At 46.2% G+C, this 17,103-nt stretch overlaps 1 protein-coding gene across 1 annotated transcript in view; it reads right to left on the reverse strand.

Moving 5' to 3' along the window:
* Positions 1-4,269, reverse strand: part of usp2 (ubiquitin specific peptidase 2) — a 115,373-nt gene extending 111,104 nt beyond the window's left edge. The window contains exon 1 of the mRNA XM_033049978.1: positions 4,155-4,269. The gene's annotated coding sequence lies outside the window, so the exon portion shown is untranslated. The remainder of the gene's footprint in view (positions 1-4,154) is intronic.
* Positions 4,270-17,103: the final 12,834 nt, after the last annotated feature.

A 17,103-nucleotide genomic window follows, 5' to 3' on the forward strand; every position in this document is an offset into this window, starting at 1 on the left:
AGACCCTGTGCTTTGGGAAATAGATTAATAGATCCTTCCCATTTACACAATATAAGCAGCTCATAATTGTATAGATCCCAATTAAGTCACCATTCAGCTGCTACTAGTACAAGGAATACAATTCTAGTTTATCTAATCTTCTGTCAAAGCTACATTTTCCAGTCCTGGCAACATCCTCAAATCTCGATTGCACTAATTCCAGAGCAATCACATCTTTCCTGTTACTCTCACTGTGACCTCAGCGGGTATCCCATCCCAAGGACCATTAATCCACATGCAAGCTTCTTAAATACGTCACTACAACCCATTTCTGGTGTATCTTATCCAAATATTATCCCATCAACATCCCTCATTTACACATTGACATCTTATCCTTTTGCAAGTATTTTTTTTTTCTATATAGAAACCCAAAGGCTAGCAATTAGATTTAAGTCTGTACCTCAAGCCAGGGTACATGTTAATAAGTGTAGGAAGAAGCTGCAGATGCTGGTTATACACCAAAGATAGACACAGATTGCTGGAGTAACTCAGTGGGACAGGCAGCATCTCTGGAGAGAAGGGATAGTGACGTTTCGGGCCAAGACCCTTCTTCAGACTGTCCGTCTGTCCCGCTGAGTGACTCCACAATTTTGTGTCTATCTATATGTTATTAACTATAGAAGTGTTCGATGTTCCTCTCTGGAACCAATCAGGTCTTTGGAGGTGGAAAAAGCATTAGTTCTTTCACTCAGAACTTCCCTCATACACCCAGTCCCATGTTCAGACAATGAAAGGCAGAATGTATCTTTAAGGTGCATTAAGGCAGCTCAATCAGTAAGAGCTGATCTACTCGGGTCAGTCAGCTGCAAGTATCATTTATAAATCAGGATGAATAGTCTTAACACTGGAAGATAGAAACTGGAGCCAAACAGCCCCAAAGTTCTGAATAGACTCTGCAAAGTCAGAAAGCATGGGAAAGGTGTTGTGAAAATTGGAATATCAAGCACAGAGTGAGTAGACCAGGGTGGAACATTTCACAGCCCCTGAAGCTCGAGCCAAACCCAAACTCACTCCTAAAAAATTGTATTCCTTGAGACTATGACTCTACGATAGGATAGGTTTAGAGGGATAGGGACTGGTTTGGGTGGGGTATGTTGGTCGGCATGGGCAAGTTGGGCCTAAGGGCGTGTTTCACACTGTATGACTCTCTGTATTGATGAGCACGTACTTCACGTTGATGAGAATCAAAATTCTCCAGATAACGCAACTGCAAAACTGCTCGGTAACTCCCTAATGGGCATAGTTACTCCCTAGAAATGAGCAAATTCAGATTGTTGCAATACTCTTATGAATCAGCACCATCTGCCAGAATATAACCATTTTTGCTCAAATCACATTTTTTAATTCCTGCCTTGCCCCATGTCTGATTATCTTCAAATATGCTTCGTGTTCCTTCCTAACCATGAAAACAATTTCTCACGAAGACCCACACTTTAACAGTGGAGTCCTCCACTCAGTCAACTTCCTCCAACATTCAGCACAAACATTCAGCTTCATTTTGGAATTTCCCTTTATTCTTTTACTTTAACTCTGGCAGCTGATCCAATGAATTCCCACAGTTAAAAAAAATGCACAAAGTGCTCCACCTGCAGGATAAGTTCTAAAACAAATATTACAAATCATCTCCTTCCAAACTCGCATCGTGTTAAGAGGACATTTTTAGCTCTATGACACTTGGTTAAAAAAAGTCTGCAATTGCTTGAACACAGTACAGGTCTGACAAGTTATACCATTAGGGTGTAGCACGTGGGTACCGAGCTATTACAGTATCACAGAGGGCCAGGAGCTCTGTCTGGTACAGGGATACAATTGTGAGACATTGGGGCTTTGGAGAAGTGGGTACAGATTTTACACCATGGAATTTGGGCAGATTCATAAATGTTTTAGGTAGGTGGGTGGAGGTCTTTCACTAATATCTTGACATGCAGGTCTGTCACTGTGCAACAATGGGGAAAAGTACTGGTTATTATAGGATCAGTCATTCAATAAAATCTGAAAATACCGCAAATACTCAGATCTGTGACAAGGGAAACAGAGTTTACGATCCAGGCCGGTGACCTTTCTTCAGTTGCATGGATTCAGTTGCCAGAATATTAACGTTTTCAGTTTTTATTTCAAAAGTCTGTATTTTGCAGTATTTTGTTTATGTCAGTGAATCACGTTGAAGTGAAAATATATGGATAGCTTTCAATTCGCAAACACGGAGTCGATGGGTCGAATGAACCACAAGGTTCAATGATAATCTTTCAGAAGTAGAGCCAGCTCTCTCAGATTGTCATAACATTATCTTTTTCACAGATTCAGAAAAGAGTAGGCAGACGAATTCAGTAAACACAGAAGGCACCTGCTACTGCACCGTCATCACATGCAAAAAGCAGCAAATAGAAACTCTCAGACCCTTCCAACTGCATCGAATTAAAGCCATATTCACTCACACAACAGGGTCATACAATTCACTTCAGTCTGTAGAATTGGGAAGGTAAACATCAGCCTGCCAATCCAACTGAAAGGCACTATGCAGTATCGCTTCATCCATACTTCATGGACCTGCAACTATACCTGGCATATCTGGTCAATTTCTGTTTCAATGCCTCTTATAGTTAAATACCCTGATCTCACACATGAAGAACTATCACCAGGATGAGATGATTATGGCACTGGGAGATGGGAAAGTGCACAAACTGAAGCATACTGAATACCAATCCTTGGTACGACACGGGAATCCACCAACAACATACTGTGTGCCATCCTGTTCCTTCTCAAAAAAAAAACAAATCTGGGCACCTCCTGATCCTCACTTTGTACCCAGCCCCTGCACACGCACCTACTCCACATGTGGGGGAATTAAGGGATGTGGAGCCAGTGCAAGAAAGTGGCAGGATGATGAAAGATCATTTTATTTTCACGAATGGTAGAAGAGGCTGGAGAAGCTGAATAATCCACCCAGCGTCTATTCCTCACACTCCCTACTTTATACCAAACCTTGGGCACAGAACCTGGGCAGAGACCCAGTTCCATTATTGTGCCCGACACTGATCACACTCCATGATACCACCTCACGTACCCAACCCGGGGCAATACACCCCCACTGCCTAACTCTGCCCCTTGTAGCCAATGTTGAGTGCACCCAGTTTCCCTCTCTGGTCCCAAACTTGAGCGCATCCTCTCTCCTTTCCCTTCCATCTCCCCTCTATTTCCTGTCTCCTCTCTCCATCTCTCCCCACTCCCTCCACCATCCCTCCTCCACTACATCCCCACCCACCCCCTCCACATCCTCCTCCTCCTCCTCCCCCTCCTCCACCACTTCCCCACCCACCCCCTCCACATCCTCCTCCTCCTCCCGCTCCTCCACCACTTCCCCACCCACCCCCTCCACTCCCCCACCCACCCCCTCCTCCTCCTCCACTTCCCCACCCACCCCCTCCTCCTCCACCCCTCCACCTCCACCACTTCCTCCTCCACCCCCTCCTCCTCCACCATTCTCCCTCCCCCTCCTCCACCACTTCCCCACCCACTCCACATCCTCCTCCTCCCCCTCCCCCTCCACTTCCCCACCCACCCCCTCCTCCTCCTTCACCCCTCCACTTCCCCACCCACCCCCTCCTCCTCCACCTCCACCCCCTCCACCTCCTCCTCCTCCACCACTTCCCCACCCACCCCCTCCTCCTCCTCCTCCTCCTCCTCCTCCACCCCCTCCTCCTCCACCAATTCCCCACCCACCCTCTCCTCCTCCTCCACCTCCTCCCCCTCCACCACTTCCCCACCCACCCCCTCCTTCTCCTCCTTCTCCACCACTTCCACATCCACCACCTCCTCCTCCTCCACCACTTCCCCCTCCACCTCCTCCTTCTCCACCACTTCCACATCCTCCTCCTCCTCCTCCTCCTCCTCCTCCACCACTTCCCCACCCACCCCCCACTTTCTCCGTCCCTCCCTCGGGCTGAGGCTGGGTCGCTACAAGTGTCCGGGCTCTGGGCTGTGTGAGTATCGGGGCCGCAGTGAAGTGGACCTGCAAGTACATCTGTACCTGTACCTGGACCTGCAACTACACCTGTACCTGGACCTGGACCTGCAACTACACCTGTACCTGTACCTGGGCCCAGACCCGCCTGTACCTGGAGCGGCTCCTCTTCTCGCTGTTGCTACACCGGCCGCTACAATGTTTCCATTTCTTTCCACTGTAACAAAACAACTGGTTAATTCAAACGTGTGTCTGCTGCTGCTGCTGCCGCTGCTGTTGCCGCCAGCGCCGGATAGCCGAGGGCGCCGCCCACCGCCATTGGCATCGCACCCTGGTCTCCAGGCAACACCCAGGGGTGGGGTGGGGGTGGGGGGGGGGGGGGGGAGACGGCGGTCCTCCACGGACACCGCCACCCACCGGAGCTGCCCCGCACTGCGCAGCGGCCACCCCGGCCGGAGCAAGCAAAGTGCCCGCACACAATGACCGGTTCCCTCCATCCACAGATGCTGCCTGTCCCGCTGAGTTACTCCAGGTCGATGCGTGTCAAACTTCAGTTTAAACCAGCACCTGCAGTCTGAAGAAGGGCCTCGACCCGAAACGTCACCCGATTCCTTCTCTCCAGAGATGCTGCCTGTCGCCCCGCTGAGTTACTCCAGCTTTTTGTATCAATCTGCAGTTAGTTCCTTTCCACACAACCGGTGAAAATTCACATCTCAACGCACTGGCGAGTAAACACAGCACATACAATGCCAAAGTCAGACAAGCATAACTCAGCGGGACAGGCAGCATCTCCGGAGAAAAGGAACGGGTGGCGTTACGGGTCGAGACCCTTCTTTAGACTGAGAGTCGGGGGAGAGATAAAGACTGCGACAGAGAGAGATGTAGTGCAAACTAATGAAAAATATACAAAAAAAACACCTAGCCAACAGCTACAACTGAACGTTTCCTTGATCGGCGTTACTTGTTTACATAGAAGGGGTGCTGCCTGACCCACTGAGTTACTCCAGTTTTTTGTGTCTATCTTTGGCATTGCATGTGCTGTGTTTATTGTATTGTATTGTATTGTATTTACTCGCCTTTTGCCCATCTTCGGTTTAAACCAGCATCTGCAGTTCCTCCCTACACGTGGAATACCAAATTGTGCAACGTTTTGAATTTATTAAAAATCTTTAAGTTGCAAAAGCATCGCACGTTACAGCGGGGAAGCAGATGGTAAAGATGCAGAATTTAAAGGTGCCATGTGTTCTTTTATCTCATCTCAGCCCGCATTGTTATGAGCAAAACACAAAGAACTCTGCGGTTCTTGCAGCATCTGTGGAGGAATTGGACAAGCGACCTTCCTCGTCTGTCCATTCCCTTCACAGATGCCGCCTAGCAGACAAATCCATCTAATGCCGGCAATATTTAGGCATGGATTGATGAGCGTGGTAATATTCACATGACAACATTGTCTGCCAAAGATTATCTTCAATCCACCTTGTTTTGAAATTCAAAGGCATTACCATTGTGGAGGGCCACACCATCAATAACCTGGAATTGAACAGGAACAGCCACACAAATATCGTAGCTATAAAAGCAGTCACAGACTAGTCATTCAGTTGTCAGAGAAACTCACCCCCTGACATCCCAAAGCTGTTCATCACCTACACAGCACAAGTCAGGAACATGAGGGATGAGAGTCATAGAGTTATGCAGCACGGAAACAGGCCCAACTCGTCCATGCCGACCAATATGCTCATCTAAACTTGTCCCATCTGCCTTCATTCCTCTAAACCATTCCTATGTACATGTCCATGTATCTTTTAAATGCCATTGTAGTACCTGCTTCAACAACCTCCTCTGGCAGCTCGTTCCATATACCCACCACCCTCAGGGCAGTCATGGTGGCGCAGCGGTAGAGTTGCTGCTTTACAGCGAATGCAGCACCGGAGACCCAGGTTCGATCCCGACTATGGGCGCTGTCTGTATGGAGTTTGTACGTTCTCCCCGTGACCTGCGTGGGTTTTCTCCGAGATATTCGGTTTCCACCCACTTTCCAAAGACGTACAGGTTTGTAGGTTAATTGGCTTGGTAAATGTAAAACTTGTCCTTAGTGGGTGTAGGATAGTGTTAATGTGCGGGGATCGCTGGTTGGTGGGTGCGGACCCGGTGGGCCGAAGGTCCTGTTTCCGTGCTGTATCTCTAAACTAAACTAAACTCCGAGTGAAAATGTTGCCCCATACAACTTTAAATCCATGACCTCTTAGAAACATAGAAACATAGAAATTAGGTGCAGGAGTAGGCCATTCGGCCCTTCGAGCCTGCACCGCCATTCAATATGATCATGGCTGATCATCCAACTCAGAACTGCTGTAGTTTTGGGAGCAACAGCAGCAGGAGTTTAGCAAGAGATACGACTGATTGGCTCTAGCCCAAGTGGGAGGAGAGAAGTGAAAACAGTTAAAGTAAAGGCCAAGGACAGGCAGACTTGACTCAGAACTGCTGTAGTTTTGGGAGCAACAGCAGCAGGAGTTTAGCAAGAGATATGACTGATTGGCTCTAGCCCAAGTGGGAGGAGAGAAGTGAGTCAGTGTGGGAAAACAGTTGAAAACTGAGGAATTTGGTTTGTAAATTGGTAAATCAGGCAATTTATCAGTCAATTTAAGCAAGACTGCTCTTAGCGAGCGGCAGCGAGGGAAGTGCCCTGTGAGGGAAGTGCCCTGTGAGGGAAGTGCCCTGTGAGGGAAGTGCCCTGTGAGGGAAGTGCGAGTCTTTGGCTCGAGAGTCTTCGGAGAGGAAACGAAAGAAGGAAATGTCAGGCAAGCTGATTCAGTGCGATGCTTGCAGTATGTGGGAGGTCAAGGACACCGTTAGTGCCTCTGGCTGCTACAAATGCGAGAAGTGCATCCAGGTAGAGCTCCTGAAGGGCCGTGTTGGGGAACTGGAGAAGCAAGTGGATGACCTCCGGTTCGTCCGAGAAACCGAGCCGTTCCTCGACAAGTCCTACAGTACGATTGTTACACCTAAGGTTCTGGAAGAGAGAAGGTGGGAGACAGTGAGAACGGGAGGGAAGCATGGAATGCCAACGTCCCCGGGTGTTGTACCTCTTGTGAACAGGTTCACCCACTTAGAAGCTGTCGGGACAGAAGAGGTGTTTACACTGGGCGACGGACTGGCTTGTGATGCGAATAGGGCTGTTGAGCCCAAACCAAAAAGGCCTAAGGCAGGCAACGCCATTGTAGTGGGAGACTCCATTGTGAGAGGTACGGACAGGGGTTTCTGCGGCAACAGACGGGATGCGAGGATGGTGTGCTGCCTTCCTGGTGCCAGGATCCAGGATGTCACGGACAGAGTGCAGAAAATCCTCAAGGGCGAAGGTGAACATCCGGAAGTGGTAGTGCATGTCGGCACAAACGATGTCGGAAAGAAGGGGATGAATTTTCTGCAGCGTGACTTTAGAGAGCTCGGAAAAATGCTGAAAAGCAGGACCTCCAGGGTTGTTATCTCCGGATTGCTTCCAGTTCCTCGTGCTGGCGAGCGCAGGAACAGGGAGATACGGGACCTGAACGTGTGGCTGAGGAACTGGTGCACGGGGCAGGGATTTAGATTCTTAGATCACTGGGATCTGTTTTGGGGTAAGGGGGAACTGTACAAAAGGGACGGATTGCATCTTAACAGGTGTGGGAACAGCATTCTGGCAGGCAGGTTTGCCACTGCTACACGGGTGGTTTTAAACTGAATAAGGGGGGTGGGGTGTCGAATGGGATAGTGGAGGATAGAGTTAAAGGGAAAGGGTTTCTTAAATGTGTGAGCGTAGAGACAGAGGGGTGTAAAATGAGGGTAGAAGCAATAGGTAGCAAGGTGAAAAGTAAAAGTGGCAGGCAGACAAAACCAGGGCAAAAATCAGAAAGGGCCACTTTTCAACATAATTGTATAAGGGGTAAGAGTGTTGTAAAAACAAGCCTGAAGGCTTTGTGTCTCAATGCAAGGAGCATTCGTAATAAGGTGGATGAGTTGAATGTGCAGATAGCTATTAATGACTATGATATAGTTGGGATCACGGAGACATGGCTCCAGGGTGACCAAGGCTGGGAGCTGAACATCCAGGGATATTCAATATTCAGGAGGGATAGAGAGAAAGGAAAAGGAGGTGGGGTAGCGTTGCTGATTAGAGAGGAGATTAACGCAATGGAAAGGAAGGACATTAGTTTGGAGGATGTGGAATCGGTATGGGTAGAGCTGCGAAACACTAAGGGGCAGAAAACGCTGGTGGGTGTTGTGTACAGGCCACCTAACAGTAGTAGTGAAGTTGGAGATGGTATCAAACAGGAAATTAGAAATGCGTGCGACAAAGGCAAAACAGTTATAATGGGTGACTTCAATCTACATATAGATTGGGTGAATCAAATTGGCAGGGGTGCTGAGGAAGAGGATTTCTTGGAATGTATGCGGGATAGTTATCTAAATCAACATGTAGAGGAACCAACGAGAGAGCAGGCTATTTTAGACTGGGTATTGAGTAATGAGGAAGGGTTAGTTAGCAGTCTTGTTGTACGTGCCCCCTTGAGCAAGAGTGACCATAATATGGTTGAGTTCTTCATTAGGATGGAGAGTGACATTGTTAATTCAGAAACAATGGTTCTGAACTTAAAGAAAGGTAACTTTGAGGGTATGAGATGTGAATTGGCCAAGATTGACTGGCAATTAATTCTAAAAGGGTTGACGGTGGATATGCAATGGAAGACATTTAAAGACTGCATGGATGAACTACAAAAATTGTTCATCCCAGTTTGGCAAAAGAATAAATCAGGGTAGGTAGTGCATCCGTGGATAACAAGGGTAATCAGGGATAGTATCAAAGCGAAGGATGATGCGTACAAATTAGCCAGAAAAAGCAGCATACCGGAGGACTGGGAGAAATTCAGCGACCAGCGGAGGAGGACAAAGGGCTTAATTAGGAAAGGAAAAATAGATTATGAAAGAAAACTGGCAGGGAACATAAAAACTGACTGCAAAAGCTTTTATAGATATGTGAAAAGAAAGAGATTAGTTAAAACAAATGTAGGTCCCTTGCAGTCAGAAACAGGTGAGTTGATCATGGGGAACAAGGATATGGCGGACCAATTGAATAACTACTTTGGTTCCGTCTTCACTAAGGAAGACATAAATAATCTGCCGGAAATAGCAGGGGACAAAGGAGTTGGAGGAATTGAGTGAAATCCAGGTTAGCCGGGAAGTGGTGTTGGGTAAATTAAATGGATTAAAGGCCGATAAATCCCCAGGGCCAGATAGGCTGCATCCCAGAGTACTTAAGGAAGTAGCTCCAGAAATAGTGGATGCATTAGTAATAATCTTTCAAAACTCTTTAGATTCTGGAGTAGTTCCTGAGGATTGGCGGGTAGCAAACGTAACCCCACTTTTTAAGAAGGGAGGGAGAGAGAAAACGGGGAATTACAGACCAGTTAGTCTAACATCGGTAGTGGGGAAACTGCTAGAGTCAGTTATTAAAGATGGGATAGCAGCACATTTGGAAAGTGGTGAAATCATTGGACAAAGTCAGCATGGATTTACAAAAGGTAAATCATGTCTATCGAATCTTATAGAATTTTTCGAGGATGTAACTAGTAGCGTGGATAGGGGAGAACCAGTGGATGTGGTGTATCTGGACTTCCAGAAGGCTTTCGACAAGGTCCCACATAAGAGATTAGTTTACAAACTTAAAGCACACGGCATTGGGGGTTCAGTATTGATGTGGATAGAGAACTGGCTGGCAAACAGGAAGCAAAGAGTAGGAGTAAACGGGTCCTTTTCACAATGGCAGGCAGTGACTAGTGGGGTACCGCAAGGCTCAGTGCTGGGACCCCAGCTATTTACAATATATATTAATGATCTGGATGAGGGAATTAAAGGCAATATCTCCAAGTTTGCGGATGACACTAAGCTGGTGGGCAGTGTTAGCTGTGAGGAGGATGCTAGGAGACTGCAAGGTGACTTGGATAGGCTGGGTGAGTGGGCAAATGTTTGGCAGATGCAGTATAATGTGGATAAATGTGAGGTTATCCATTTTGGTGGCAAAAACAGGAAAGCAGACTATTATCTTAATGGTGGCCGACTAGGAAAAGGGGGGATGCAGCGAGACCTGGGTGTCATGGTACACCAGTCATTGAAAGTAGGCATGCAGGTGCAGCAGGCAGTGAAGAAAGCGAATGGTATGTTAGCTTTCATAGCAAAAGGATTTGAGTATAGGAGCAGGGAGGTTCTACTGCAGTTGTACAGGGTCTTGGTGAGACCACACCTGGAGTATTACGTACAGTTTTGGTCTCCAAATCTGAGGAAGGACATTATTGCCATAGAGGGAGTGCAGAGAAGGTTCACCAGACTGATTCCTGGGATGTCAGGACTGTCTTATGAAGAAAGACTGGATAGACTTGGTTTATACTCTCTAGAATTTAGGAGATTGAGAGGGGATCTTATAGAAACTTACAAAATTCTTAAGGGGTTGGACAGGCTAGATGCAGGAAGATTGCTCCCGATGTTGGGGAAGTCCAGGACAAGGGGTCACAGCTTAAGGATAAGGGGGAAATCCTTTAAAACCGAGATGAGAAGAACTTTTTTCACACAGAGAGTGGTGAATCTCTGGAACTCTCTGCCACAGAGGGTAGTCGAGGCCAGTTCATTGGCTATATTTAAGAGGGAGTTAGATGTGGCCCTTGTGGCTAAGGGGATCAGAGGGTATGGAGAGAAGGCAGGTACGGGATACTTAGAAACATAGAAACATAGAAATTAGGTGCAGGAGTAGGCCATTCGGCCCTTCGAGCCTGCACCGCCATTCAATATGATCATGGCTGATCATCCAACTCAGTATCCCGTACCTGCCTTCTCTCCATACCCTCTGATCCCTTTAGCCACAAGGGCCACATCTAACTCCCTCTTAAATATAGCCAATGACACCCAGGTCTCGCTGTATCTCCCCTTTTCCTAGTCGGCCACCATTTAGATAATAGTCTGCTTTCCTGTTTTTACCTCTTGTTTGTGATTCCCCTATACCCTGAGTAAAAGACTCTGCATTCACCGTATCTATTCCCCTCATGATTTTATACACCTCTATAAGGTCACACCTCAGCCTCCTATGCACAAAGGAGCCTGCCTTACCTCTCACTATCACTCACTGCCTCAAACCCTGGAAACATTCTCATAAATACTCTCTGCACTTTTTCCAGCTGAATGATTCATTTCCATAGCAGGGTGACCAAGAGTGAACATAATACTCCAAATGTGGCCTTACACTCAACATCTAGTACAACATCTTGTACATAACGTCCCAAATTCTATACCCAATACCCTAACTGATGTAGGTCAATGTACCAAAGTTTCTTCTTGACCACCCTATCTACCTGTGACACCACTTTCAGGATCTGCACACCTAGATCCCGTTGATCCACGACACTTCCCAGGGCCCTACCACTCACTGTGGAAGTCCTGCCCTGGTTTGACTTCCCAAACTGCAACACTTCGCACTTATCTGCAATAAACTCCATTAGCCATTCCTCGGCCCACTTGCCGAGCTGATCAAGAGCCTGCTGTAATTTTTGATGACTACTATCTATATCTATAAATATACTATCTATATCCCCCACTTTAGCGTCGTCTGAAAACCTGCTAACCATGCCTTGTACATACTCATCCAAATTATTGCTAAAAACCACAAACAGCATTGGACCCAGCACCAATATCTGAAGCACACCACTTGTCACAGGCCTCCAGTCTGAAAAGCAACCTCCACCCTCTGCTTCCTTCCATGAAGCCAATTCTGTATCCAATTAGCTAGATCTCCCTGGATCCCATGTGGTCTAACCTTCCAGAGCAGCCGACCATTCGGAATACTCTCCTCTTACCTCGTTGAATGCTGCGCCTACAATTTTATGAGGCTAGACTAAAACCATGACAACGCATCCTCATTTAGTGGCACCCTATCCACCAGCCAAAACATTAAGGTGTAGGAAAGAACTGCAGATGCTGGTTTACACCGAAGATAGACAGAAAATGCTGGAGTAACTCAGCGGGACAGGCAGCATCTCTGGAGGGAAGGAATGGGTGATGTTTTGGGTCTGAAGAAGGGTCTCGACCTGAAATGTAACCCATTCCTTCTCTCCAGAGATGCTGCCTGTCCCACTCAGTTACTCCAGCACTTTGGGTCTATCTTCAACCAAACTATTAACTCCCTCGATCATCAGTGCACAATATTCGCAGTGTATATATTTACAAAAATGCACTGCAGTTACTTGCCTAGACTGATCCAGCACTTGTATTTTGCTCCTGATTATTGCTAAAGATACAGCATGGAAACAGGTCCTTCGGCCAACTGAGTCCACGCCGACCAGCAATCACCAATACACCTGTTTTATCCTGCGCACACTAGGAGCAATTTAGAGCGACCAATTAACTTACAAACCTGTATGTCTTAACATCTTAACATCTGCTGTCTATAAAGTCCCAACACCTATATTTTATAATATTTACAGTAGCTGCGTGTTGAGATCCCACTTATGGTCTCTCCATCTTCGTTACTCCAGCCTGTCCTCTTGGACATCACAAATCTTGACTGGTCCAACAATGGTGGCTTGTTCTCATAGCCTGAGATTTTAAGTTCTTAAGTACTCTGCTTATATCATCTACCTCCTTACCCTCCTTTGACGTTCATCAAAACCTTCAGCTTTGACCAAGCTATTTGTCACCTGCCCAGATGCGCTTCTGTGTTCAGTGTCATAATACTTCTTCAAATATCTTGAGTTACTTTATCATTTTAAAAGCACTTTTTCCCCCCCCATAAATATCTGTAATATTCTTCATCACCACCAGATGGTGCCATGTGCTGTATATTCCCTTATCGAGCATCAGAACCACACCACTTATCTGAAGGGTACATATGGGGCACAATGTCAAATACTGTTTGCTTTTTGAAGTTCCCTGGGATATTTTCTGCGTTAGAGCTATATAATAACAAAGCACTATGACAAATTCCAAATGTTGCTCCAACGTAATATAATTCCACTAATATTAGAGTGAAATCTGAAGTCTGAAGAAGGGTCCTGACTCGAAACGTCACTCATTCACTTCTCTCCAGAGATGCTGCCTGTCCCGCTGAGTTACTCCAGCAGTTTGAGTCTATCTTCGGTTTAAACCAGCATCTGCGGACCCTTTTTATACATCTAGAGTTCCCACATATAGTATGCTGCTTGACAATTATCTGTCATTCTATATATTAATCTCATAAATGTTTTTCTCAGATTCCAATGTTTACCTTATTTGGGAGTGTCCAATGCCTTCGTCATCTTCCAATATTTGTCTTACTGCCCAAAGTGTCACGTGCCACTTGGGAGTCAGATCGATCCCCTGAACAAATGATTCACATTTTCACCCTGGGGCCAGAGTCCGGAATGGGCAGCTGGTCAGATAGGGCCAAGGGTCAGGGGGTAAATGCAGCTATGACATCCTGAATGGAACCAGGTGTTTGATGATGTCAATTGTTGTACAATAGATGTTAACCCGTTATCACAAAGGCATTTCAACAATCAGCTGGAGACCAATTTCCAACCATTATCAGAAAACTGGTTGTTGAGAAACCCATTCCTCTCTGCAGGGAAGTGAAAGATTCCACCTGGATGCCAATCCCCAGTACGAGCATTGAGAATCGATCCTTCTCCTACTTTTAGGCGTTGGTAGACATAGGACATCCTTCACGGTCGTTGGTCAAGACCCCCTTCAGAATGCAAATGTGTGATGTGCCTGAAGTACAGCTTCTGGTAAACCACAAATGAGGATTCATCTTAGAGGAGGTGATGAAGCCGAATAAAGTTACAAAAATAAGAAAAAATTAAAATAGGTTTCTGGGCTAGCTTACAGCTTATATTTAGTGTCAAATTAGGCTTGCCTCAGGTTGCAGTGTGTGGGATAATAAATACCATAACATTGTCTCCCAAGTGAGGAAGTGACAGAGAAAGAAACAGCTAGTCACATCTTTGAAGTAAGATGCCGTAAAGGGGACGAGGCAGCAAAGTCACGAATGACAAAGTCACCATCTTGAAACAATGGGCAAAATCATCAAGGGAATAAAATGTATCCAAGAAGACGATGTGGTCAAATGCCAGGAACAATATTGCCATTGAAGTTAGACACAATATGCTGGAGTAACTCAACGGGTCAGGCAGCATCTCTGGAGAAAAGGAATAGGTGATGTTTTGGGTTGAGACCTTTCTCCAGACTGGGAGTCAGGGGAGAGGGAGCCTAGAGAAATGAAAAGGTACAGAGCAAATCAGATCCGGTTCTGTACCTTTTCAAGCCTCTACTTCCCCTCCTCCCTGACTCTCAGTCTGAAGAAAGGTCTCAACCCGAAACGTCACCTATTCCTTTTCTCCGGAGATGCTGCCTGAACCATGGAGCTACTCCAGCATTTTGTGTCCATCTTCAGTGTAAACCAGCATCTGCAGTTCCTTCCAACACAATGTTGCCATTGCTGCTTGGTTCTTGCAGATCACCAGTTCGAGGTGAGGGATAGTTTAGATGTAGATCCACATATGGACATGGTAGCCTAGTAATTGAAGAGGGGATCCATGGTGAAGGGTATTTTGACCTGTTTAATGAAACCTCCTGTTAGACTTTTACCTCCCTGGGATGATTTCCTGTGCTGTGGGGTAACAAAGGAGCTTTTTAGGAACTGTTAGATTTACGACATCCATCTGTGGATACAGGCATTAATACGTCATCACAAAATAAACCAATTTTAATGTAGGTGAGAAGCAGCAAACTGTTTTGAAATGTAAAAGACAGCTTTGTAATCAAACAGCTCCATCTATAGAGCCCAGGCCTTGGTCACATCAGGAGGCTGTGCAAAATTCAGAAAGTATTCAGACCCCTTCATGTTTTCCACATTTTGTTACGTTACAGTCTTATTTTAACATGGATTAAATTCATTTTTTTTAATCATCAATCAACACACAATACCCCAGAATGAAGAAGTGAAGACAGGTGTTTGAAATTTTTGCAAAGTAATAAAAAAGAAATAACTAAAATATCACATTTATATGTATTCAGACCCTTTGCGATGACACTCAAAATTGAGCTTGGGTTCATCCTGTTTCCATTGATTATCCTTCAGATGTTTCTACAACTTGATTGGAGTCCACTAGTGGTAAATTAAATTGATTGGACATGATTTGGAAAGGCACACACCTGACTATTTAAGGTCCCACAGTTGACAGTGCATGTCAGAGCAAAAACCAAGCCATGAAGACGAAGGAATTGTCTGTAGACCTCCGAGGCAGGATTGTGTCGATACATAGATCTGGGGAAGGGTATAAAACAATTTATGCATAATTGCAGGTCCCAAAGAGCACAGTGGCCTCAGTCATTCATAAATGGAAGAAATTTGAAACCACCAGGACTCTTCATAGAACTGTCCGCCTGGCCAAACTGAGCAATCGGGGGAGAAGGGCCTTGGTCAGGGAGGTGACCAAGAACCTGATGGTCACTCTGACAGAGTTCCTCTGTGGAGATGGGAGAACCTTCCAGAAGGATAACTATATCTGCAGCACTCCACCAATCAAGCCTTTATGTTCGAGTGACCCGACGGAAGCCACTCCTCAGTAAAAGGCACACGACAGCCTGCTTGGAGTTTGCCAAAAGGCACCTAAAGGACTCTCAGACCATGAGAAACAAGATTCTCTGGTCTGATGAAACCAAGATTGAACTCTTTAGCCTGAATGCCAAGCGTCACGTCTGGAGGAAACCAGGCACCGCTCATCACCCGGCCAATACCATACCTACGGTGGTGGTGGCAGCATCATGCTGTAGGGATGTTTCTCACGGCAGGAACTGGGAGACTAGTCAGGGTCGAGGGAAAGATGAACGGAGCAAAGTACAGAGAGATCCTTGATGAAAACCTGCTCCAGAGCCTTCTGACTTCAGACTGGAGCGGAGATTCACCTTCCAATAGGACAACGACCCTAAGCACACAGCCAAGACAATGCAGGAGTGGCTTCATGAGTGGCCCAGCCAGAGCCCGGACTTGAACCCAATCGAACATCTCCGGAGGGACCTGAAAATAGCTGTGTATTGACGCTCCCCATCCAACCTGACAGAGCTTGAGAGCATCTGCAGAGAAGAATGTGAGAAATGAGAGAGAGAGAGAGGTGTGCCAAACTTGTCGCGTCTTGCCCAAGAAAACTTGAGGCTGTAATCGCTGCCAAAGATGCCTCAACAAAGTCCTGAGTAAAGGGTCTGAATCCTTATGTAAATGTGATATTTCAGTTATTTCTTTTTAATTACTTTGCAAAAATTTCTAAACACCTGTTTTTGCTTTTTTATTATTGGGGTATTGTGTGTAGATGGATGATAAACATTTTTTTAAAATGTAATCCATTTTATAATAAGGCTGTAACGTAACCAAATGTGGAAAAAGTGAAGGGTTCTGAATGCACTGTATATGGTTTGCAAACTGGCATGACCATGAGAGGTTCCTGAAAGGACACAAAGTGCTGGAGTAACTTAGCAGGTCAGGCAGCAGCTCTGGAGAACATGGCAGGCTGACGTTTCAGGTCGAGACCTTCTAAAGGCTGGTTGCAGGAGGTGAGAAGAAAGGTTGAAGAGGAGAGAGGCAGGACAAAGTGTGGCGTGCCATAAGTGAGGGGGAGGGCGTTGATGGGGAGATGGTTGGAAGGGTGTGAAACAGGATTGAAGAGTTTCAAATTGCAAAGCTAGATGGAGGAAAGTAGTGGGGGGGAGGGGAGAAATAGGTAGGGGTCTAGATGGGGCTGGGGGGAGAACAAGAGGGGGATTTTGGCGGAGTTTGTAGGAGGTTACCTAAAATTGAAGAATTCAATATTCATACCGTTAAGCTGTGAGCTACCAAGCAGATTATTCCTTTATCCATCAGCCTAATGTAAGACATTGAAGCTGTATTAATTGACCAAACCAGACATCAGATGCCTTCAGCTAAGTTATTTTGCACGATGGTGGGTGAGATCAAGGAAGGCTCCATTCTTGACATTGCATCACTGAGGCAAACTTGCTCCATCTATCAGTGGCCGGGATTGTGTGCATTCAGAGAGTCGGCCCTCACAGCACTA

Source organism: Amblyraja radiata, chromosome 33 (genome assembly GCF_010909765.2).
Source record: "Amblyraja radiata isolate CabotCenter1 chromosome 33, sAmbRad1.1.pri, whole genome shotgun sequence".
Classification (NCBI taxonomy): Eukaryota; Metazoa; Chordata; class Chondrichthyes; order Rajiformes; family Rajidae; genus Amblyraja; species Amblyraja radiata.